Consider the following 27,846-nt stretch of genomic DNA (forward strand, 5'->3'; position numbering starts at 1 on the left):
AACCTTCACTAATGGGATGCGACTTTGCTTTGTACGTTTGACTTCTTGATCCATGATTTTGATCGGTTCCTCCACAAAATTGAGGTTTTCATTGATCTCGATCTCGTCTATAGGAATCGTTAGGGTTTCATCGGATAGGCACTTTTTGAGATTTGAAACATGGAAGACAGGATGAATGTTACTGAGTTCGTGAAGTAAACAAAGTTTATAGGCAACCGGACCGATCCTGGAGAGGATCTTGAAGGGTCCAATGTATCTAGGGTTAAGTTTTCCATGTTTACCAAAACGTACAGTGCCTTTCCAGTGCGAGACTTTCAACAGGACATGGTCTCCAACCTGGAATTCTAGAGGTTTTGCGACGGTTATCAGCGTAACTCTTTTGGCGATCTCGTGAAGCTTTCAATCAGTCTCGGATTTGAATGATCTTTTCGGTGGTTTCGCGGATGATTTCAGGACCAGTGAGAGCACTGTTGGTGACTCGACTCCTGGCTAACTGTGTATCCCCCACCTCGGCCCAGCACAGAGGGGATTTGCACTTACGACCGTATAGGGCTTCAAACGGAGCAGCCCTAATGCTGGTGTGGTAACTGTTGTTGTATGAGAATTCGATCAAGGATAGATGTGTGTCCCACGACTTTCCAAAGTCAATGACACATGCCCTAAGCATGTCCTCCAGGGTTTGGATTGTTCTCTCACTTTGTCCATCGGTCTGAGGATGATATGTCGTGCTCATATCTAGTTTGGTTCCAAGGGCTTTCTGAAGGGACTGCCAGAATCTGGAGGTAAACCTGCTATCTCGATCAGATATAATGGATACAGGTACACCGTGTAGTCGAACTACCTTCTGGATGTAGATTCGCGCGAGTCTTTCCATCTTGTATGATTCTTTGATTGGAATGAAGTGAGCAGATTTTGTTAAACGATCGACAATTACCCAAATGGCATCGTACCCACTAGGACACTTGGGTAGTTTGGTGATGAAATCCATGGTAATCATCTCCCATTTCCATTCGGGGATCTCGGGCTGTTGTAGCAGACCCGAGGGTTTCTGGTGCTCAACTTTAACCTTGGCGCAAGTTAGACACTTGCCCACGAATGTAGCTATCTCAGCTTTCATGTTTGGCCACCAGTATTGTTTCTTGAGATCCAGGTACATCTTGTCAGAACCCGAGTGAACAGAGTATTTGGTTTTGTGTGCTTCCCCCATGACAATTTCCCTGAATCCTACGGACGTTGGAATCCAGATCCGATCCATGAAACAATAGACTCCGTCACCTCTGATCTCAAGTTTCTTTTCCATTCCTCTCAAGGTTTCGATCAACACGTTCTCGGGTTTGAAGGCTTCTAACTGGGCTTCTCGGATTTGCATGGGTAAGTTGGAATGGATAGTCATCCTCTGGTTCTTCACTTTGTGGCCTGCACTTTCCTTTCGGCTAGGGGCATCTGCTACCACATTGTCCTTGTCGGGGTGGTAACGGATTTCACACTCATAATCACTGAGTAGTTCTACCCATCGTCGTTGCGTCATGTTCAAGTCTTTCTGATCAAAGATGTGCTGCAGGCTCTTGTGATCAGTGAAGATTGTTCACCTGGTTCCGTAGAGATAATGTCTCCAAATTTTCAATGCAAAGACTACGGCTCCTAGTTCCAAGTCATGTGTGGTATAGTTGACCTCGTGTGCTTTCAGCTGTCTTGAGGCATAAGCAATCACCTTTCCTCTTTGCATATGCACACAGCATAAACCTTGATTAGACGCATCGCAATAGACAGCAAAGTCCTCTGTCCCTTTGGGCAGAGACAGAACAGGCGCGCTGCATAAGGCTCTCTTCAACGTTTGGAACACAGTTTCGTGTTTATCACTCCAACAAAAGGGTACACCTTTCCGTATTAGAGTGGTTAAGGGTTTGGCGATTTTGGAAAAAGTCTGGATGAACCTCCGATAATAGCCGGCGAGACCCAAGAATTGACGAATTTCTGTGGGTATTTTTTGTGTCGACCAATTCTCTATCGCTTTAATCTTGGAAGGATCCACGTGAATACCCTCCTCGCTTACCACGTGACCGAGGAAAGTTACCTTCCGTATCCAGAATTCACACTTGGAGAATTTCGCGTATAGCTTCTCGGATCTAAGGGTCTCCAACACTAACCTTAAGTGTTGCTTGTGATCTTCTTCGCTCCTGGAGTAGACGAGGATGTCGTCAATGAACACGATGATGAAATTGTATAAGAAGGGACGGCACACCCGGTTCATCGGGTCCATGAACACAGCCGGTGTGTTGGTTAGACCGAAGGGCATCACTATGAACTCGTAGTGTCCATATCAAGTTCTAAAAGCTGTTTTGGAAACATCACTCTCCTGAACTCATAACTGATGGTACCCTGACCGAAGGTCTATCTTTGAGAAATAGTTGGCTCCCTGGAGTTGATCGAAGAGGTCATCTATTCGCGAAAGAAGATATCGGTTCTTAACGGTCAACTTGTTCAGCTCACGGTAGTCGATACACATCTGAAAGGATCCATCTTTCTTCTTGACAAACAATATCGGAGCTCCCCAAGGTGAGGAACTCGGTCTAATGAATCCTTTACTGAGCAACTCATTGAGTTGACTGGATAACTCCTACATTTCTGCTGGAGCTAAGCGATACGGAGACTTCGCTACGGGGGTAGCTCCAGGAATTAGGTCGATATGCAACTCGATCTGACGCTCGGGAGGAATTCCTGGAAGCTCTTCGGGAAACAGATCAGGAAAGTTACAGACTTCGGGGATGCTCACGAGGTCTTTAACTTCCTGTTTTTCGTTGATCACATGGGCTAAGAATGCAATGCACTCCTTTCGTAGGAGCTTTCGAGCTTTGATGCAGGAAATGATACGAAGATTGGAACTGGGTTTATCGCCATAGATCACGAGAGTCTGTTCCGAAGGAAGATTGAGACGGATGGCTTTTTCGTAACAAAGGATATCAGCATGATTGGGACTCAACCAATCCATGCCAATGATAACATCAAAGCTCTTAATGGAAACTGGCATGAGATCTATAGGAAATGAATGGTCATTCAGGGTAAGCCTACAACCTATGAATACATCGTTAGCGCTTTCTTTCCCACCGTTAGCCATCTCGACAGTAAACGTGTCAGTTAGTGGTTGAGGATTATGTTTTAGGTTATGTTTGAATGCATGACTAACAAAACTCCTTTCTGCACCCGAATCGAAAAGAATACTAGCATATGAGTTGTCGAGAAGGAACGTACCCGAAACAACAGTGGGATCGGCGACTGTCACACCCCGCTAAAGCGGAAACACGAGGCGTGGCAGTACAAAGGGTTTCATAGCAAAAGTTTAAAGACAACACCAACCATAGTATTAAAAACCATTACAAATTTACAATGGGTTTGAACAACTTTTAAAAGAAATTACAATGAGAATAGAAATACAACACATGCGAATGCTCCTAAAATTGAAGTGTCCCTAAGTGCCACTTACTCGATGATTCCTGAAAAAGCATGTAAAACGAGCGTCAACTATAAAAATAGTTGGTGAATACTCACTAGTTTAACAAAATAATATTGGTTCATGAGTTGAAATCAAAGTTTTGATAAAAGTTTCCAATAATAAAAGTATATTGCTAGGAGTAAATAAGTTTGTAAACACAGTTCGTTGTTATCATGAGAAATAAAGTATATTGCCCGAATAAGATGCAACATTCATATTTTCATGGAAGATAAAGTTCGTTACTCAAACGAGTAAACAAGTTTCATTGCTAAAATGAGCTGTCAATTTCGTTGCTACAAGGAGCAAACAATTTCATTGCTAAAACATGTATATAAGTTTCCAGTAGTAAAAGTTCGTTGTTGTAGTGAGAAATAGAGTCCATTGCTATAATGAGAAGCAAAGTTCATTGCTATAATGAGAAACAAAGTTTATTGCTATAATGAGAAACAAGTTTCGTTGCTAAAATAAGTATTCAAGTTTCATTGCTAAAATAAGTATACAAGTGTCGTTGCTAACATGGGAATACAAGTTTCGTATGTGTATAAAGAATAGTACGTGCATCAAGTTTCCATTCATGAGTTCACAACCCAAGCCTAATGACCGAATCGTGCCCTATTGACTATTATGTGTATCGCAAACATAGTGTATAAAATGGTAAAATCCACTCAAGCGAATCGTGCGAGTGAGGAGTTGTCTACCTCCTGATAGCGCTATCCATAATAACCATAGGCTCAAAAGAGTTAATGAGTTGTGTCTAGAGATTCCAGGGACTTAACCGCGATACAGTCCTCATGAATTAAAGTAACATACACATACATACGAAATATAGCAACCAAGTTTCATACAAGTCAAAATAAATACAACAAACATAAAAATAGTTTAGGACATGCTTTTCCACCCCAAAACATTTAAAAACATAAAATAGGGGACTGCGTGAATACTCACAATGTGCATTGAGATGATGCAAATGGTGCCTTGACTATGCTCCACTCGTATCACTATCGATTCCTACAATAATGGTATTCGCTAGTGAGTCTCTAATCGAAATCTAACACTAGTATACATGGTACTACAATAGAATTATGCCAATATTGTGTCAAAATTTAATATCGATAAGTTACAAACATTTTCTGTGGAAATTAAGTTTCAAAGAATCAATTCTTATATAACAATGTAAGTGGAAAATTTCCATTATTGAAATGTTAATGTTTAACATTTTAGAGGTGTTCCAATGATTAAATATTCAAAACTAAATCAATTTAATTCTAAAATATCCCAAACTTTGCATTTCATTTTTAATTGAAGTCAAAGACCTCAAGATAAATTTTCTTGAATTTTTGATTTGTCTAACTATTTTTCACCATTTTAGTTTCTTGAATAACCATAAATTCATGAAAAATAGCAATGAGTTAAGAAAATTCCCCAAACTTTTTATATTATTGTTATTAAACATTACTAAGCTGGGAAAAATATAAAAATGGATTTCCAAACTGTTTAATTATATTTTATGATTTTTGAGCATTTATTCCAATAAAAATTGAAATAAATAGAAAATAGTTTCCAAAATTACCCAAACTTTTTATTTAACTGTTATTATACATAATTAGGCTGGGAAAAATTTAAAAGATATTTTTCAGTGGGTATTTCTATTTTTCCTTGTTTTATTCCTTTAATTAATCATTAATTGAAGAAATAATATTAAACAGTTAAAATAAATTACCAAAAATTTTTGTAACATCATTCACAGTATAGATAACCTGGGAAAAATATCAAAAGTGGTTTTCATAATGTATAATCTGGTTTTAGGTATTTATGTGTATTTAAGTGTATTTAAGTGTAATTAACTTTATAAAATAAGAGAAAAATAGTTTACAGTGGAGAAAAATCCTCAAAATTTTTATGTAACCTCCTAATGTACAATATGATGTTCTGGTAAATGTTCATGAATTTTGGATAATCAGAACTATTTTTCCTATTTTTAGACCATTATAATTACCAAAAATTGAGAAAAATAGTAAGACATGATGAAAAATCTTGAAATTATTTTCTTGAGTCACCCATCACAGGTAAGGTATGCGAAAATTGTTAGATATAATTTTCACACTCTCTAAAGTGGTTTTGTGATTTATTATACCCTAACAAAAGAAAAATCGGAAATCATATCAAACAGCAACAAAAATTGATGAAATTTGGTGAGGGGTCATTATTCAGCCTAAGGATCATCCATGAATTTATTCCGGATTTATTGACCTCTAGAAGTATTTTATGTGATTTATGCCCATCGTTTTAGCAATAATTTTAATAAATCAAAGAAACAATAAAAGCTCTTGAAATTTTCCAGATTATCACATGCGTGTGAGGGCTTTCAAAAGGAAAAATGTTCAAAATTTATTCAGAAGGGAAATGGGGGTACTGAATCCAAACAAGTTAAGAAATGTTGCATGCAATGGTGCATGAGATGTAAATGTGGCTGAAGTTCATGAATTTGTGTAGCCCATTCAGTGAGGTTTTACGCCACGAAATTTTCAGCCATCATTTACTAGATATGTTAAGTTTCTAAAGTATTTTTCCTCAGATTTATGGTTGGGTTTAAGGCCATTGATCATGCAAGGAAAAAATGGTGATCACAGAAAAAGAGCTGTTTGTGCAACCATTTTGTAAAAATTGCCAAAACTCGGATATTTAATATTTTACAGTGAGACCATTCGTGCTTCAAATTTAACTCAAAATATTATATTTCAGAACAAGAATCACGAAATTCTGTTAAGAAATGAGTGAGATATGGCAGTTTAAAGTCAAGTAAAGAAATCTGGCAGATTGCATGCATGATGATTGGTTAGAAAAGTGAGTTTTCATCATTTCCTTGAGTAAATCTTTTGAAATATTTTAAAAGATATCATGATAAACTTATATTCTAGTTATTTTTCCAGAGATCAAAAGATTAAAACTTATCAAAATGTATACATTCATTTATGAACAAAAATTTGTTTCTCAAAAACTCTTAACTTGAGTTTGATGTTTTAATCCTTAAAATCGATTTTTGCACTAAGATCATGAACATGCAACCTTGTTTATCATACATGCATGGTGTTAAAACACATCCATGATGTTCTAAAAACCATTTTAACACAAAGAAAACAAGTTTGAAGAAGATGAAGAAGGAGAAAGTGTAAGAAAAAGAGCAAAATTTGAAGGAAAAGTGAAGTAGAAATCGATTTTACCTTCAAGAATACCACAAGATGATGAAGATTTCGAGTTTGAGGAGTGTTCTTGGGCATGTTTTCTGGAAAATTTCTTGGTTCTTAGAGGGAGGAAGAGAGAATGGAGTGGTGTTTGGAGAGAAAAAGTAGAGAGAAGGTAGAGAGAGTTTTCTAGAGAGAGAAAGGAGAGAGATGTGTGTGTGTGTTGGAGAATGAGAGTGTGAGAGAGAGATATGGGGAGGGGGGATCCGATTTTAAGGGAGGAGAGGCTCCCTCTCTCTTGTTTATTTTATAAAAATTCAAATCGTTTATAAAAATATCCAACTTTTTATAAAATGTGCACCTTAACCTAGTTTTTATGCATAAAACTCTTGATTTTTGACTTATAAATCAAGGGTAAATGAAAATAAATAAATCTTTATTTTTCATTGAATTGTATTTCATAATAATTATTATGATAAGATAATATTATAAGGTTCATAATTATTTTTATAGGACTTTTAAGGTTAAAGTTTATAAATATGAGTTTTTAGGACTTTTAGGGTTTTGGAGTTTAATAAACTTTGAATATCAAAATAAATTGAATATTTGAGACTTCAAATTATCTTATGGTTTATAACTCTTTTATAGTTATAAATAATGTTTATAATTTATTTTTATCGGTTTATTGGCATTCTATGTAGTGATTCTGAGATTCAAGCGAAATTGAGGAATCAAGTATACTAGTCCTAGTCTTCAACTTTGACTTAAGTTTCTATGAGACTTTGAACTCACTTCTACTTCTAGGTCAAGTGCATGATGTGTGTATATGATTCATGAAATGTTGTTTGAGTCAAAGAGTAACCCGAATATGGATAGTCACTACAGTTAAGTAGTCGTAGAATTCACATACCAATGTGAAATCCAAGCACATTATCCATTATCTCTTATCTGTTTCCAAGATTCCACTAGGTTATAACTTAGCTTCTAGTTACTAAGTCTAATATGTGCAGTACCTATATGTGTAACTAAGTTTATTCAAATCTAGAACTAACTCGAATTTTGACAGTTGTCACAGCGACTGCTTCCTCCCGTCCCATGGTTAGAACGCTTCCAGTGTTATCAGCAGTTGACTTCTTGGGACAGTTCCTTTTAAAGTGCCCAACCTCTCCACAGTTGTATCAAGCTTTACTAACGCCTGTTCCAGATGATTGGTTGGCTGATTGGGTTGGAGTTTTGCAGAATCGAACTGTGTGCCCTTTCTTACCACAGTTGGTACAAGATAGTTCTCGGCAGGGGCCAGGATTGTGATGGTATTTGCACTTGTCACACAAAGGAAGATTACCAGCATATTTACTGGTAGGAGTTGGAGTTGTGGATCCCACAACAGAAGCAGCAGCAACGGGGGTAGTAGCAGCATGGATCGCTACAGTCTGTTGTTTCTTGGAAGATCCTTCGGAAGATTGACCCTTCTTCTTCTTCCAGAATTTTCTCTTTTCACCACTCCTTTGAGTCGGCTCAGAAGTGGTAGTGATTTCCTTAACATCATCGCTATGATCAATCAGGGTTTGGGCTAAAGTCTTGGCACTATCATAGGTATCCAGACGGGTAGCCAAGACATGACTCTTTGTCGGTTGGGATAACCCCCAAATGAACCTTTCGATCTTTTTGCTTTCAGGAGTGACTAATCCCGGGCAGAGAAGTACGAGATCATCGAATCGGGAAGTGTATGCAGTAATGTCGGAACCTTTCATCTTCAGGTTCCAGAGCTCGTGCTAGAGTTTCTGCATTTCACCACGGGGACAGTACTCGGCTATGAGGAGTTCTTTCATGACTTCCCAGCCCATGGCATTGGCTACAGGTAGGGTCAGAGATTTGACTCGGCCATTCCACCAAGTCAAGGCTTTATCAACGAAGGTACAGGCTGCGAATTTGACTTTATCAGACTCCGCACAGGCACAGATTTCAAAAATGGATTCGATTTTCTCAAACCATCGGGACAAGGAAATGATACCTCTAGCGCCATTGAAGGATGTTAGTTTCGCATTCATGAAATCCTTATAGGAACCCTCCTTTCGGTGCCCCTGACTATCTTTGGGGTTCTGGGACTGGGGACCACCTCCTGAACCACCAGGGTTCATTTGTGACATGGCTGCCACCATTGCAGCAGTCAGGACTGTCTGGAGTTAAGCAAGGTCAAATTGAGGAGGAGGTGGTGGTGAAGAAGGATTGTTGTTGTTCTTTGAGCTGGGTCTCTTTTTGGGAGGCATCTTGATCTAATAAGATCAAGAAAGGGAGAGGATGGTAAGTCCTCTACATTGAATCGATAGATATGACAGTTATATGTTCCGAATAAGCGATAAAGCAGGAAAGAGTTATCAAAACAGATAATTTATCGCTAAGAATGATCACAAAATGCCACGCGAATGAGGATTTCTACAGAGGATTGGGTCGAGAAATACTCCCATAGTATTTCATGATTAAATTTCGACAGTTGTGTTGCATACCATATATATATGAACAAAATGAAACGGGTCTTCTGAGATCTCCGTCTTCTAACAAAAAGGATCTTCGGGTACTTGTTGTAACGCTGACCTGAGAACACAAGCGGTTTGAAAATCAGCATAACGCTGGTGAGTTCATAAGTAGTTTTTGTTTGTGAAATGTTCAAGTTTCCTTTCTGTTTCTTAAATGTTACGCACACCAAGAAAATCCCATATTTTCTTAAAAAGGTTGGTTATCGTTTGTCAACATGTAAAGTAAAGTTGTACACCGAAAAACATGTTTTGTCTTGCAAAGATGTATAGTTAGGTTATCTGGATTAACATATTGTTTTGGTTATGTACCAATGTATTCCCAGGAAAGTCCCATACTTTCCTGATTGTTTTACCAATTGTGAAAGATGTAAAGTAAGGTTATCTGGTTTGTTACTCTTTCTGGTTATGTAAATGTTTCCCCAGGAAAGTCCCATACTTTCCTGAATGTTGGTTACATTATGTAAAAGATGTATTCATGTTAGACCTGTTTATGTACTAGGTTTCCCAGGAACGTCCCATACTTTCCTAATTGTTGGTTACCGATGTGAAAGATGTATACCGAATCCTGGTTATCTTTGTGAATTGTATGAACTTGTTTATTATTACCATAAGTAAATCTCTGTTATCCTAATTACGAGTTCCACAACCATACGATGGACTAAACCTATGCCAATAAGTAGTCCACATACTTATGACTTTCGTCACCCTTGAACCATTTCGGTTCGGCTGTAGCTAGCAGCCAGGTGTAGGGTAGTCAGCCCCGTATAGATCTATACACTCAAGTCACGCTCTCTAAATCCCAGAGATTCTAGTTACGGGTGTAGTCCTCCACTCGCGTATCTCTGTGGAGTGTTCGTCGAGGACGTGTCTCCAATCATACAGGATTAACAAATTTACTAGTAATAATATGATAGTCCTCCACTCGCGTATATATGTGGAGTGTTACCGAGGACAAAACAGTGTGCAGGTATTATGTTCAAATGTTCTAATGTTATGCTTTTAACTGATAAAATGTGGAAATCCATTTGTGAAATATATGTAAAACATAACAGTTTAAAACTCATTTCACAAATATATGTTTACGTAATCTGCATGTTCAAACGGTTATCAGTTGTAGTAATCAGTGTTAAAAGCATATAAAATGTGAAACACACATTTGAAAACATGTTTTGAGTACAAGTAATCCCTTGTACTTTGCTTGTGTTACCCCCCTGAAAACAGTGAAAACAGTGAAAAAGGGTAGGGGTATGAACTCACCGGACCCGGAAATGCGACGGTTTCGGACACTAGACGTTGGTTCGAGGCTTGATTACTCACGATGTCCCTATGTAAAATGTAATAATGCCCATATATATCTAATTAGATTTATAATAACTAATTATATGGAACATTACACTCCAACGAGGTTAAACACCTCAAAATGAGCGTTTGGAGTGACCCGGGTGACATCTTCGGACGTGTAATGGCACTAGGGACTTGGGATTTGAGTTTACTCCCCAAGAGTAAACATTTAAGGGAGTTTACAGCCACAAAACACACACATACATGAGTTTACGGCCGTAAACTCATGTTGGTGTGATTTTGAGTGTTTAATGGCTTGTTTGGACATGGGGATTGTTGGAATGGATTTCTAAAATGCCTTGGAATTGATTAAATGAATTTATACCACTTAGAAGGGAGTTTACGGCCCTAAACTTGGAGTTTACATCCGTAAACTCTACTATGGTCAAGAATAATTGATTTGAGGTATAAGGGACAATCACATGTGATGCTAGTTAATTTTCCAAGCCTTGTTGTGAATTTAGGGCACCATTTAACACACTTATAGGAGTTTACGGCCCAGGAGATGTTCTATGGCCATAAACTCTCATTTGTAGGGTATTTGATGTGTTTAAGGTCCCCAAACAATTTTTAGATGGTTCTAGGATTTACCACAAGGCTATTGGTTAAGTTTCAAGGCATTCTAACATGTAAAAATGAGTTTATCCCCCATGTTTGAGGAGTTTATGGCCCAAGCACATGCCTTGGCCGTAAACTATTGTTTGTCCCTCAAAATGCATGTTTAAGGTGTTCCAAGTCCAGGTTTGCAAGCCTCAAGGTCGTATCTAAGTCCCAACTATGATTTGGAAGGGTTAAATGGCTCAAAAACCCCATTATTGTGTGTTTACGGCCCAAGCTTATTCCTTGGCCGTAAACACATGTTCCAGGTCGTAAATCTCATTTTGAACTCGGATTTGAAGGCCTAAGAGGTTGAATTACAAGCTAGGAAGGTTACCTTTATGATTTGGAGCCTTAAATCTTTGATTTTGGACCTTAATTTAGAGTGAGGAGAGAGGTTAGAGAGAGAGTAGTGAGATGAAGCCAAAAGCTTCAAATGAAGGCTTAGAACACTTTATATAGTGTCTAAGTTTTGGACACGGTGAAATTCTACCCGATACCGGCGTTAGGCGAGGCTTTTGGTCGTACCCGACTAAGTTGTCGTAACCCGGTATGGTCGATTTTAGAAATATTCCGATCACTAATATGGGGTGTTAAAATTATTTCTAAATGTATTAAGACACCCATTAAGTCATTTTAGATACATACAAGTTAATGACTTAATTAAACAAGAAAATCAGAATCGAATTTGGAAACGACGATTGGTTGCTTGAATTTAACTACGAAAGAGTTACAAGAAGTGGTACGGAAATTTCGGGTTGTTACAGTCGAGTACCAGAAACCTTCAAGATTACTACAACAACCAGAGATACCGGAATGGAAATGGAAACGGATCACTATGGATTTCATAACCAAGTTGCCCAAGACAACGGGTGGACTTGATACCATATGGGTCATCGTCGACAGATTAACCAAATTCGCGCATTTTCTACCAATCAAGGAGACTGACAAGATGGAAAGGCTTACAAGAACTTACATAAGGGAAATAGTACGGTTGCATGGGGTTCCGATGTCCATTATCTCCGATAGAGATAGTAGATTTACATCAAGGTTCTGGCAGTCACTACAAAGTTCCCTAGGGACTAGATTAGACATGAGTACAGCCTACCATCCACAAACATACGGGCAAAGTGAGAGAAGGATACAAACTTTGGAGGATATGCTGAGAGCCTGTGTGATTGACTTTGGAAAGGCATGGGATATCCACTTACCTCTTGTCGAATTTTCATACAACAATAGTTATCATACGAGCATACAAGCTGCTCCATTCGAAGCCCTCTATGGCCGCAAGTGCAGATCCCCTCTGTGCTGGACCGAAGTTGGCGACACACAACTAGCTAAAGGACGAGATACTAAAAGCACTCTCACCGGTCCGGAAATCATACAAGAAACGACAGAGAAGATTGTTCAGATTCGTGAACGGTTGAAAGCATCCAGAGACCGACAGAAAAGCTACGCTGACCAACGGAGAAAACCTTTGGAATTCCAAGTAGGAGACCGTGTTCTATTGAAAGTCTTGCCATGAAAAGGCTTAATACACTTTGGAAAGCATGGAAAGCTAAATCCAAGGTACATAGTGCCTTTCAAGATTTTCGCCAAAATCGGCCACTTAATCTACCACGTGAACTTAGTAACATACACCCAACCTTCCACGTATCGAATTTGAAAAAGTGTATGTCCGATGAGACTCTTGTTATCCCACTCGACGAGATCGAGATCAATGAGAGCCTCAACTTCATAGAAGAACCAGTAGAAGTCATGGACCGAGAGGTCAAACAAACGAAACAAAGTCGCATACCCATCGTGAAAGTCCGCTGGAACGCCAAGCGAGGACCTGAATTCACATGGGAACGCGAAGATCAGATGAAACAAAAGTACCTGCATCTTTTTCTCTTATTCACTTGTATCTTTCTTGCTTTAAATTTTTAGACGAAATTCCCTCTAACGGGGGGATGATGTGACAACCCGATATTTTACCTACATGTAAACGACCTAAAAAGCCAAGTATTGTAATCACGTTAGTTGTAATAAAATTAACTTCGAAAATAAAATATCCAAAAATCACTAATTAAGTTACCTATTATGTTAGATGTCATTAAACCGTGATCATACGTAAAAAGAACGCCTAAATCCGACATCAAATTTTCAAGTTCGTCTTAACGGTAGACGGCTAAAAACTCGAATCAGAGATCGAGCGAATTTTGACCAAAATTACCTAAACGAGAATCGAAGGTCTCAATAATGGTATTCCAGCGGTAAAAAGTATGGCAAAAACCGACGTCAGATAAAGAAGTTATGAATTTCTAAAGAAATTTTCTTACCGCGACCTTTTAAAAATAAATAATAAAAATAATTTCGGAATTTGCCGACGGGATCTAAACGAAAGATGTAGAGTATGGTCTCACCTTCACGTGGATATAAAGAACGTCGAACACGGAGTTCGTATGAAGAAGATATGAATTTTTGAAGTTTATTAAATAATTTATATATAAATTTAAATATAAACTCTTGGTATTATCCGAAGGGGAGTCACCAGATAGAGCCGAGTTACGCCCAACGTAACCCCCGTACGCCCAGCGTACGCGAGGCCTTGGCCTCGGATCGTCCACATCGCGCCTGTGCGAGGCTATGCCCCGTCCCATCCGAGCTCCGAGGCAGTCGAGGACTCGGTCACGCATGACGCACGCGTACGCCCCGTGTACACGCGTACGCCCATCGTACGAGGTCGGTTCCCAGCCCCTATAAAGGGATGCGAGGGTTCCGGGAAAATCACGCCATTTCTCTCATTTCTCTTACGTTCTTGCCTCGTTTTCCGTGCCCGTGCTACCCCGAAGCCCCGATCACTTTGCTCGAGTCCCAAAGGTTGTTTGTGCTCCCGATATTCCCGAGAATCCCGAGGAAATCCACTTTCTCGAGCCGAAATTCTGTCCCGTTTTCATCCCGCAACCTTCGATCTTACAAGTGAGTTTATACCCCTATAATTCACACTTTTAAAGGTTTTATGAGTACTTTTACATGTTTTTTTTTTTTTTTTTTTGGGGGGGGGGGGGGGGGGGGGATACAAGTAAAACACTCGATTATTATCGTGTGTTATATAAACTTTCACTATACGCGTTTTATCAAAGGAATCATATGTGATTTAAAACTATTATACGGAAACTTTCATATGCAAATTATACCACGATAACATTTTATCTTTTGAAATGAGAAACGATTTATGCATTTATATAAATCAGATACTTTGCTTATACTACATTTCTATGTGTCGGTTTGGCACTACAAAAACTACACCTTTCATAACAAGTGAACATTTTCACTGAGAGTTTATTTTAAAAACGAAACACACTTTTACGAAACTATAATAGGTATAGTTTTATGAGAATACTACGAAATTTTACATACATGGAAATACTATTTCAAGAAGCTACTTTTATATACAATAACAAACGAACATTTTTACACGTAAATCTGTTTTATACTAAGTTTTGTGAGACATTAACTTCAAGTACGTTCGAGTACACATTTCAAGTCCTGTATTATATACCAGAATCCCTTGGAGGCGGATCATGGTGTTTGTGTATAGATCTATACGGGCTTGACAACCTGCACCCTGACTGTTAGCTACAGTCCACCATTTGGGGTGACAAACGTCAGAACATTCCAAGGCCTGAAGAACGTTGTGTATAGGCATTCCTTGTCAATAGTATGGTTATAAAACTCACATAGAGTATTACAAACACAATGATTTACAGGGTTTTTCAGACGTATTGGAAATTTTATACGTACATACATTTACTAGAAACAAACATTTGTCTTGAAAGAAGGCTACATTTATACTAGTAGAAAATATAGGATTTTCTAGGAACAAGCAAACAAAGAACAAAAACATTTCATTTCATACAAACATTTCCATTAAATACTTATGAAACTCACCAGCTTAAATGCTGACCTACTCTTTCAAAACTACTTGTATGTCCTAGGGATTTAGTAATTACAGGTAACAAACAGGTATTGGAGAAGGGACGCTGCGGCGCCAGTTTAATTTCATATTTTGACATCATATTTGAAATTGGTTTTGAACGTGTACTCTTTTAAACAATGTAAACTTTCAATTATATATATGATGGTTGTATTGCTTTCTTTACTATGTATTCATTTGTTACATTACCACATGAAGTCATCCGCCCCCGAACGTTTCCGCCATTCCGGTTTGGGGGTGTGACACAGTCCTTTTGGTATATAGAGTTTAGTGTTTGGAAGTCTCACTTTAAACACCTCACTAAATCCAGCCTAGACATCATCCCATAAGTAAATGAATTAATATAATAACTTGGAATTATTGATAAATCTTATTTATAGGTCCGTAATAACGATTATGACTATAGATATAAGTTACATTGAAAGCAATATAATTGCAACTTAACTTACATATATTTTCCTGAAAAAAGTCCGAAAATTATGTTGGCAAAACTTGACCTGAAAGCTACTAGATGTCGGGCTCTTAGGGAGCTCAGGAATTTGCCAAATACTTAAAACTAAGGGAAAATGGGGGTTAAGATTGAGAGAAACTCGAGTGAGGATGTTTGGGTTGGTGTGGAAATCAAATGAGAGGGATGAAGTATTTATAGGCTGGTTTTTCGCTGTGTGTGTCACGCCCTGGCCTGGTCGGCCCTCTCAGACGCTGCTACATGGCATACGATGGTTGGAACAGCGTGGCAGGCGGTAGCTATGAGTTGGAACTTGAAAAATTCATATAACGGCCATACGAACCCTATTTTCAACATTATATGTATCCACGCATAAGTATTTTCGAATATTACAACTTTCATTTAGACTCTGTCGGCTAATTCTCAGTCGGTCTTAAATCTAATAGTCTAGAAAGATTACATTGTTAACGATCGTGTAAAATTCATAAATTTTACATACGGACTCCGTTTTTTGGGATATCTTTATATCGTTGGATTCTTTATTAAGAGATCTTAAATTCTTGTTTAGATTAATTCGACTAAAAAACGATCGATCCAAAATTCGATTTATTTGTTAACACAGCTGTGTTGAAACATCGAAAATCATAACTTCCTCATATGAAGTCAAATTTGGGCGTTCTCTATATGCACACTCTAGGTTTTATGATTAGTACGACTTTCATTTAGATCACTTAGGCTAAAAAGTAATTTTTCAAAATTTCACTTTTTATGATACACAGAGCCATGTCAGTTTAATAGTGAAACATCGAAGAAGCATAACTTCTTCATATAAAGTCAGATTTCAGAATTCTTTATATGTATGGAATCCTTTTTCATATATACTATAACTTTAGTTAAGATTATTTATCCTAAATAATCTTCTATTAAAAAGTCATTTTATCGCTTATTTGTCTAGCCCGAATCTGCGGGCATTATAGCATAGTAACGAACGATCAGAAGAGGGTGTGATAGGTCATCCCATTGAAGGAGATTATTTGAAAAAAAAAATATTGATGAAGATTACCCTGACTTTTTGAGTGAACCTTGAAACGTACGCCTAGGTATTACAGTTGATGTGGTGCTCACCACATACAATCTACCACCATGGCTTTGTATAAAAGAGTCATCATTCATGTTGGCCTTGTTGATTCACGACCCTAAATCACCTAAAAAGGACATGGATTTTTTCCTTAGGATGTTAGTAGAATATATTAAGTTTTGTGGCATTCTGGCGTACGTATTAAAGACAAAAACAACAAACACATTCTTCACGATGAAAGTTATGTTGTAATGAACAATAAACGACTTTCCAACTTGTAGTAGTTTATCGGGTTGGAGTCGGTAAGGGTACAAAGGATTCCCAACATGCAATGAAGAAACATCCTCATACCATGTAACAAATAAAATCATTTATGTCAGTCATCATCAGTTCTTAGATGCCAACGATCCATTAAGGATGAGTTTGGAATTTAACGAGCAACACAATACAAGACCCACTCCGATACACTTTACTAATGAAGACATATGAGAGAAACTAGGTCGTCTACTACTTCATCCATCAGGTAAACATCCTAGAATTGTCAGTGAAACGATGGGCCAAAAAGGATTCGAGTTGAACTAGTCGAAATGTAGCATATTTTTCGAACTAGAGTGTTGGTCCTCTCTATAGATGAAGCACAACATAGATGTGATGTATGTCGAGAAAAATGTAGGTGAGAGTGTTTTGGGTACCTCTATGATGAATGATAAGAGTAAAGCCACATCAAATACACAAGATTACTTGAGAAAATTGAATATCCGGTGTAATGATTAGTTGCAAAAAAGGTGTAACAAGTTAATAATCCACCGACAAGATACTCATTCAAGAAACCTGACCGCGAAATCTTTTGTCAATTTATAAGAGACGTTAAACTGCCATATGGGTTTGGATCTAACATCAGTAAGAAAATGGTAGATAATGATACTAACTTTATTGGGTTGAAATCTCATGACTATCACATTCTTATGCGGTGTGTGATACCGATTGGAGTTAAAGTGTTATTGGACAAAGATACTTCATCTTTGTATATTTTTCAAGTAAATTTGCTGCAGAACACTAAAGGTGGAAGATATAAGGAAAGAAAATGAAGACATAATTAGAATCTTGTGCATGTTAGACTTGATTTATCCTCCAACATTTTTTGACATTATGATTCATTTAGTTTTGCATTTACCTGATGAAGCGATTGTCGGAGGCATGGTATGTATGAGATGGATGTATCTGTTCGAAAGGTATATGAAAATTTTTTAAAATATATCATAAATAAGGTGAGGTCGGATGGTTGTATATCTGAAGCTAATGTTGTTGAATAAGCTTTATCATTTTTTCGACGTACCTTTGATATGTGCAGACTTAATCCAATCGCCTTGAAAGAAACGAGGATGTTGTCGTTGAAAAAACAAAGTTTTGGATGTTTGAGTCTAAGTGTCAACCGCCTAATGCAACGCAAATCAAACATCTTGATCTAAGGGAAAAACATAATACAAAATGGTTTATAGTGAATAGTTGTGAAGAAGTCAAACAATACATCAAGTAAGTGTTATTATCTCTATCTTTCATTATCTAATGTTACTTTTTTCATTTATTAATTATATATATATATATATATATATATATATATATATATATATATATATATATATATATATTGTCATAAACATAGAAAATTCAAATTTGAACATCTTGAAAGTGATGAAAAGACCGAATTTCCTAACTGGTTTCTTCAAAAAGGTAATACTAATTAACAAACAAATATGATTGATCAATATAACAAATCATGAATACATAACACGTTAATTTATATTTAATAACTTTTTTAGATGGAAACAGATAACTCTCCAAAATTCCACAAAGAGTTGTCAGCCCTTTCAATGGGTTCAAAAATGAATGATTATAATTACACCGTGATCATAGTCAACGGTGTTAGGTTTATGGTACTTAGTCGTGATTCACAATGCACAATACAAAATTTTAGGCTTCTAGTGGTGGGTAAGAATGGAGAGAAATATTATGGATAGTTAAAAGAGATTCTAGATGTGCAATATCCGTATGATTATTAGAATATAATATTTCAGTGCAAGTGGTTTGACACAGGAGATATTCCTGATGACAATTTCACCAGTATCAACATAGAACACAAAGTGTACCAAGATGATCAACTCATATATGCTTCGCAACACAAACAAGTGTTCTACATCTGCAAGCCTTCTCGAAGAAACCAAAACAATGTGTCGTCGAGCATGTTAATCATCAATGTATATGGGATCAACCATCCAACAATGCTCATGTCCAAATTGCTTATAGTGACTCTCCAAAATATCGGAAATGTGGAGGTCGGAAATGTTGACAATGTGGATGTAGTTCAAAACAACTCTTCATCCAGTGCTAGACTTTTTGTCAAATTCTCACAATACATTCAAGACATTGTTGATGTAACTCAAAACACTGTTGATTATGATGATAAGGACGAGACTGAAATACCTCCACTAACAGGTAGAGTCGCTAATGTTTTAGAGGAAGAGACTAATTATTATGGTGACGATTCTGATTATAATACAGAAGAAGACATTGAAGTATATGAGGAAGAGTCTGATTAAACGAATCCTATGTAACAAAAAACTTTATATGTGTATGTTTTTTTTTGTTGTAGAACTTTATTTAAATTCCAAATTCAAATTTTAACTTTTATTTATATTGTGTTTCTATATTGTACATCTTATAATTTTGCAGGTTATATATAGGTTTAAGTTGGGTGATACTTTTTACATGATGGACGATGTGATGGGCTTAGTACATGGAGGTGATGGAGTCGGGGATCCACCACCTCTAATAGGCTTTGGTTGTGAACAGCACGAAGAGGATGGTAAGTCTTATTATGATATATTTGTTAGATATTTTTATTCAATTATTACAAACTGTAATGACTAATATTTTTTATTATTTTTCAACTAAGCTACCAAAAAAAAAAGAATAGGGTTATCCATAAACATCAAACTCTCAAAGTTGTTACAAAAAAACAAGGGAAAACCTGTGGATTTGGATTTCAACAAAGAGCTCACATTTTCCCCTATCGAGACACTTGGCGATATGTTTACCCATGAGATTGGGTAATATATGTGGAAAAACATCCCTTTTAACGTATCTATTCATTTATTACAAACTATCATGATTAATTTTTAATTATATTTTTCAATTAGCTAACAAAAAAAGAATAGGATTATCCAAAAACATCCAACTCTCAAAGTTGTTACGAAAAAATAAGGGAAAGCACATGGATTTGGATTTCGACAAAGAGCTCACATTTTCCCCTATTGGTACGTGTGGCGATATGTTTACCCATTAGATTGGGCAATATCATGGTTGCAAAAATCAATCTAGGCGGCCGATTAATTAGCATCTAAACGCTTGGTGGCCTCCAACCACCTATAATAGATGTTAGAGGGTTAGGCTAGGCAGCCTTGGTCAATATCAGTCAAAACTGCCCCAACTCAGACCAAATCGGACTAAAGGGCCCACCAGCTCAAAGGAGACAGGTTGCCTATAACATAAGTGCATTTGGTTTGATATTGATCCCCTTTTATAAAGTATCGTTTCCGTGATAGAATGTTCCCAGCTTCGATGTGGGATGTTCAAAGTTTTACTCTTCCATATATCTCCTTTGCTTTATGTTCTTCCCCCATTAACTCCCCTCTTGCTATTGTTAGCCATCGAAGAAAGATGAGGTCGAATCGAAGGTATTTGCTTGGCAAATGTGATGACGCGATCGGCGGTGAAGGAGAAAGATCAGAGAAGTTTTTCTAGATTGAAGTGTCGAAACCCCTGAATTGAAAATATTTATTCTTCCATTCATTTCCCATTATCCTTCCATTGCTGCTCCATTGTCGCATAGTTCTTCAATCGTGCTCAACCATCATTCCTACATCATCGTTTTCCTTCCACTACTGCTCCATTGTCGATTCAACCATCGTTCTCCATTGCAGGCTAGTTCTTCAATCTCGATGCTTGTTCTTCAATTTGTATGTTTGTTCCGCAAATCCTTAGGCATTGTAATGTGGTAGTGTAATTGAATCGATGTTTGTGTTGTGATTGAATTCATCACAACAGGTGCACACTAGCTGTTTGATATTTTGTCTCAGTGAAATTTGATTCTCCGTTTTTCCTTATTTAATTGATTGATTAGTGATTATAGAGACAATTAGAATGAACAATCAGCGACTTGTTTAATTCTCTACTTTTGCTTGTTTAATTTTGCAATTTTGAGTTATCCTCTGACCACTTCTCCTTGTTTAACTAACTATTAAGTTTTTTTATATAATTTGAGTTGTCCTCACTGTTTAACAGGTTAACTGTTAAGCACATATGCATAAGTTGTTAACTGTTAAAAATATGTTAAACATTTGTAAGTTAGGTTGACTGATGTTTTTTATTCAAGCATAACATGTTAACTGTTAAGTTGAGTGATTACAAAACTCACTGCTCAAATATGCTCATGTTAACTGTTAATTTGATTGAATGACCATTAAAATCAAGAATTTGAATTACATACCATGTGCTCGTGTACGTTGAATGCATCTTATTTATATTTTTAATGAAAATGCATTCTAGTTCATCGAAGTCTTGAAAGTTAAAGCAAAAAGGAATGGAGAAACAAATATTGAAACGAATCAACCAAAAAAGCCAAGAGGGAGACAAAGAAAGAAAGCTTTTGAAACGGTTCCTATTTCCTCAAGATTCAAAATATAGTAGTTGGTTATTTAGATATGATGTATTAAGGATCAAAGCGGTTTTTTGTAATCATAGTTTCATGTTATAATGTTATATTTATTAATTTTTAATAATTTTTTTTTATTTATAATGTTATATTTATTAATGTTATATTCTTAGGATTAATGTTATATTTATTAATTTTTTAATAATTAATAGTTTCTGATTAATCCCCACCTAGTCGATTAATCCATTGACGTCAGTCCACCGCCGAGCCTACGTTGAGCGATTTCTGTAACCTTGGGCAATCTATGTGGCAAAACATCCCTTTTAGCGTATCTGGTTCGGATAATGTTTCCTTCGCTTTAAGGAATGTAAAAGTCGTGCATCTCAAAGTAAATTATTTATATGATAATATTTTAAGTTTATTTTTTGATTAATATTTAATTAACTAAATTTTTTGTATTTGTAGAGAAATTTTGATTTGGATAGGGTTAACTTAGATCCCCAACGTGCTCAGTTGTCACGGAGCATTGATGCGTCTCTACAAAAACATCATAGACACCATAAAATAAAGTGCATAGTTATTTTGAGAGTGTCTGAGGGCTTGCATGTATCCCATGGGCATTAGCCCACCCCGAGGGTATATCATGTGAAAACTAGGCGCAAGCAGTTGAACATTTCCAAACGCCGAAATTTATAAAGCATTCGACAACAAACAAAGGAGTCCGTGCACAACAAAATATTGTTAGTTTGGTAATAGTTCATATGTTGGTAATTTTTAGTTTGGTAATAGTTTTATATGTTGGTAATTGTTAGTTTGGTAATAGTTTCAAATGTTCGTAATTGTTAGTTTCGTAATAGTTCATATGTTTGTAATTGTTAGTTTGATTATAGTTTGATATATTGGTATTTCGTAGTTTAGTTATAGTTTGATATGTTGGTATTTTGTAGTTTGGTAATTGTTAGTCTAGTATATTACAATGCTATGATGGAACATGAAAAAAAAAAAAAGTATAATACTATAACGTATAAATATGTGTAAAATGTATGTTTAAGTGTATTTGGAAAATACATTGCTATAATGGAAAAATGAAAGAAATAAATAAATAAAAAGTAAGATGCTATAATCATCATGACCTTAATTTGTAAAGTATAATGCTATAATGATATGTTAGTAATATATTTTGTACTTTTCTTATATATTCATATGTTTAGTTATAGTACAATGTTAGAATGAAATAATGAAAAAAAGTACAATGTTATAATGTAAATCCAATATGTGTAGGATATATGTTTAAGTGTATTTGGAAAGTATAATGTTATATTGAAAAAAAAAAAAGGTAGAATGATGTAATCATCATGATTTTAATTTTTAAAGTAGAATGTTATAATGATATATTGTAATATACTTTGTATTGTGCTTATATTTTCGCAAGTTGTTGGTTTAACTTAAAAGACTATGATCTTTTCTTTATAGTTGGTCATTCTTCAAACAATGCTAAAAGACCCGAAAAGTAGTACGATACTTGAAGAATGGTTTCGATTGTTGCCACCATGAAATGAAACCGAAGGAAACAATGGAAGTGATGATGAAGAGTAGCTACTTTTATGATTTGAGTATTTTGTTTGGGTTAGTAGTTTAGCCTAGTACTTTGGATCTCTTCCACTATGTTTAGACAGGTATTTTGGAACAGATGTTATATAGCATTTTTTATACTTTCTATACTGTTTCTTTTTCTAATTTAATGTTAAATACTAAAAATAATAGAAAATACAATTACTGACGACGCCTTTAGTGACAATGCTAACAATCCTTTAGCGGTAGTGACGATAGAGAACAATAGTGGAGACAACTACAATTGTCGCCACTAATACATATTATTCTTATTCTTGTAGTGTTTAACGTTGGATAAAGCACAAGCCAACACGTAAACATTTGGCATAATGTGTTTTTTTCCGAAAAATTGTTGTCACGTGATCAAAAACTTATTCCCAACCAATGAGCCTTTACAACAACTCTTCAAGCATGTTTAAACTAAATGTTATATTTTTTTAATTTAACGAGAAACTATATTATGTTAATTAATGTTTATTTTTTTATTTTACTTAAGTTATTGGTTTTAAATTAGGAAAAAAAAAAAAAAAAAAAAAGAGTTCGTAGGCAAGGACAATATCAAGTCTCACTAACAGACAAAATATGACAAACATAACAAAAGCTTATGGCCCGCTTATATGGCACCAAACACAACAGTTTGGTAGTCAAGAAACATCATTGACACCTTTTAGCGTAAGAGAAAACATGCAAACACAAAACACTTATTGAAAACAAACGAGTGCTAATACTCTTGATTTATATGGATGTTTTCTTTGATCTTAATCACTTTTTCAAAAGTACACTTGAGAAATGAAAAATGAAAAGTGTTTTTCTTAGATGTTTTGTTTTTTTAGAAACGTAAGTGTCTTGTGTGCTTGAAAAGGTCCACCAATTTGTGTTGTCAGTTCTTAAATATGATATATCTTTGTGAGTGCAAAGATTTGACTATAAATAATCAAGTGATACACAACTTCAACAAGCATTCAACATTTAACACAGATATCTGGCATCGAACATCTTTAAAAACAAAGTCAAAACACATTCCAATATTTCATCGCATAATCTTGGAACGTTCTACAAATAAAAACTACAGAGTTCATGGTAAGACCATGTATCCATCACTTCATCGAACGGAATAGCTACCTCCTCAACGTGAACTTCAGCGCAAAAACCTGGATCTTTCTTGGCTAAGGAATACAACGACTCTAAGGTCTCATCATTCATAATAGGCTGAGTCTTATGTTTCCCACGTTGTTCAAAATGCATGGTGATTTTCAACGTACATGTCCGGCTGTCAATCTCAGAGTGTTTGTAAATCAGTTCAACAAATTCTTTATACTGTATTTTATGGAATCCTGGAATCGTAAAACTAGAAGTTGAATCGTCACCCTTCACTGCTCCATTCACAAATTCAATTTTATCTCCATGATAAAAACTCATCAGAAACGGATTGCGTAGAGCCATGCCTTCCAAGAAACTTTGTTAGTATCTGCAAACTCAATATAATAATGCATGTATCAATCTTTAAATAAAAAGACCTTTGGTTCCCCCAGAAAATCTTATCTTAAATATATCCGTTAATAAAAAGACCTTTGGTTCCCCCAGAAAATCTTATCTTAAATATATCCGTTGGAAAGGGAAATCTATCGTCGATAACACACAAATACTCATGGCTATATGAATACTACAATTAGGCTATAGGAATGGTCCATTACATCCTTATTCACAAAATACGCGGGTATATCATTATTTTTTATTTTTATTTTTATTTTTACTTTTTTTTTCTTAGTAATATGAATTCAATACATATGGACTGGAATGACAAAACTTATTCTTTTGAAAACAATATTTGTGGATCATTATTAATCTTACCAAATACCATTACAAGGGTATATCATTATTAATGTTACCATATACCATTACTACCTTATTAAGTTAACTATTTATAATCAACTCTTTTGGAAAGCAATACAATTTAAACCAATAAAAATATTTCAAAATTAAATTAAAGTATCTATATGGTAACATTGGGTGTCTTTTTAGCCAAACTCATTATTAATCTTACCAAATACCATTACTTCAAAAATGGTCTCTGTGGTTTCCGGAAATCTGAAGTTTAGTCCCTAATCTTAAAAAACCTCACAGAATGTCCCTATGGTTTCAAAACTTTTAACAATTTTTTTTTTTTGCTAACTTCGTTAGCTTTTTGGCCGTTAAGTGAATGAAAATTCTGTCATTTCACTACCAGAGAGACCATTTATGAAGTTTTGTCTTATTAAAAAAAATATTTTATATTAAACCCCTCTCTCTCTCACACATACACACACTTGACCTATTTACCCCATTCCATTTTATCTTCATAGAAACAGGTCACGACCTTATTTGCTTCTTCAATGGTTACTTGATTTTCGGGTTCGCGACTGCAAGAGACCCTGAAGGTCTCCTATGGTTGCCTTTTCCTTGTAATTCATGAATCAATTGTAACATCTTGTTTCAGATTGTTCGTGATTGGTGTTGGTGGGTCACAAGTCGGGTGCAAGAAGGTTTCAGTTTGAGGCGAGTTGCTTGAAAGGTAAGGGATCTCATTACTTTTCGATATGTAGGAGAATGGTGGAAACAAAGTTTTATCTTGGAAGCTATGAAAGTTTGGAGGGTTGACAAGTTAATCCCTTAAATTCAGGAAGTTGGCAACCAAGTACGCTGGGCGTACATAATGCGTACGCTTAGCGTACATGCGCGCGTTTTTCTTAAGTTGAGCCACCTAGTACGCTGGGCGTACCAGGGGGTACGCTGGGCGTACTAGGCACAAAGGAAAACCCTAATTAAATGAAGTCCCTATATAAAGAAAGAAATGGTCTCATTTTTGGCCACCTTCCTCAGTGGTTAGACCCTCTCAAACCCTAATATCCGTCCTTGAAGTTTGTGGTGGCCATGAATGAGCTTGTTGTGTTCTTGTGGACTTTGGAGAGTCAAGAAGAAGCATGAAAGGGTGTGAAGTCGAAGAACAACTTGTGGATCTGAGCTTCCTTGGGGCTTGAGCACCATTTGAAGGTATAAAGCTCCAAACTTTCCCTCTCTTTCTGTTTTGTGCATTTTAGGGCCCATTTTAAGGTTTTTGGTCCCAAGCTCGAGACTTTATGAGTTGATGCACTCCAAAGCTTAATAGCCATCCTTTTAAGTGTATTTAATGATGAAAGACCATAAAAATGAGATCTTGATCGTGTGAATCTACCCATGCATGAGTTATGAGCATTTTGGGTTATGAAAGTAAGAGTTTTTATGTGTTGTGACCTCACCAGCCATGCAAAGGCTTAAAGTCGATAACTTTATGGAGTAAGAGACGTTAGGAAGTCCAGATCCAAGAGTTAAGTCAAGGTCTTAACGGGTTAAGAACCAGAAATGTATTGAAGCAAAACTGAGAGTACGCCCAGCGTAATCCTAGTACGCCCCGCGTACTAGGCTAAGGTTCCCGATCAGATTTATGCATGTTTGAGTACGCTGAGCGTACCAAGAGAGGTACGCCCCGCGTAACCCCTCTGTGGGCTTTTGGACTAGGTGATCTTTTGGGCTTTAAGTGATGGGCCGGAATCCTTGGGCCTGCTTAGTGGAGCCTGTGATCTGAGAATTAAATTGATGTCTTGGGCCTCATGTTGGGCTGGTCTTGTAGGATGAGGTTGGGCCTTGGGGAAAACTCAATTATTATTGGGCCTTGGTGGGCCCAATGGGTTAGGACCGTAATGGACTGGTAGATGGTCTATCTTTAGACCTGGTGATTGAGAAATTGGACTTAGTTCTTGATTGGGTCAATTGTCGGATTTGACACACAGTTAGAAGTCGGTGTTTGGCAAGCAGCATGATTGGAGGTTGATTCTTAGTGCCAGGTGAGTTTTCTCACTATACTGTACCCGGAAGGGTTTTTATTGTGTGACCGGAAGGTCGGATATGTTATGAGTTATATGCATTGTAAATGATAAGTTAATCGTTATTATGTGCTATGTATGATATGTTTGATATGGGTCGGAAGGCATTATGTTATGGGTCGGAAGGCATATATGTTATGGGCCGCAAGGCGTTGTGATGTGGACCGTAAGGTTGATGCAGGTAGGACCAGAAGGTTTACCGAGTCGGGACGGAAGTCCCCTGAGACACATGGACCGGAAGGTCAGGTCCTGGAAAGGCGTATGTGCGTAAGTAGTATCTTGGGGAACTCACTAAGCATTTATGCTTACAGTTGTTGTGTTATGTATTTCAGGTATCAGTGATGTTCGTGGGAAAGCGCCAGCTTGATCAGTACACACACGAGATTTTTTTTATGCTATGAGATCTTGGGATTTGTATATGTTTTGAAATGAGTTCAAACAATGATGTTTTTATGAATAATGAATGAATTATGTTCCTTATAAAATGCGAAAATTATTTTGAAAATTACGGTGTTACAAGTTGGTATCAGAGCCTTGGTTTGAGGGATTCGGATGCACCTTCGGGCGTATTTGAACTGAAACCGAGGAATTTCAGAAATTTTCAAATAAAACTAAAATTTTCTAAAAAGAAAAAGAGGTTTTGGAAGCAAACAGAGTGGAAGGTGTGTACAGTCAGCCAGCGCCCGAACGGTGAATCCCCAAAATACTCTTACATTATGTGTTATGAGTTTTGATATGATATAAGATGTATGATAGAGTAGGCTAGGTAATCATATTAGGACTAGAGTGGCCTGATTTGTGATGCCTTAGCCTATGAGATTGCTGCTGCTATGAGATACTTGAGAGTGAGTAGGTAGCAGCGAGGAGCTTACGAAAGGTCTATGGGAGATTAGACTATACATAGCGAGATCAGAGTGCTTGTGATCTGGGATCCTAGGAGGAGGACTTAGGGTGAATACTGATGCAGTGTGAGCGG

This window comes from Lactuca saligna, chromosome 4 (genome assembly GCF_052625555.1).
Source record: "Lactuca saligna cultivar CGN05327 chromosome 4, ASM5262555v1, whole genome shotgun sequence".
NCBI classification, from domain to species: domain Eukaryota; kingdom Viridiplantae; phylum Streptophyta; class Magnoliopsida; order Asterales; family Asteraceae; genus Lactuca; species Lactuca saligna.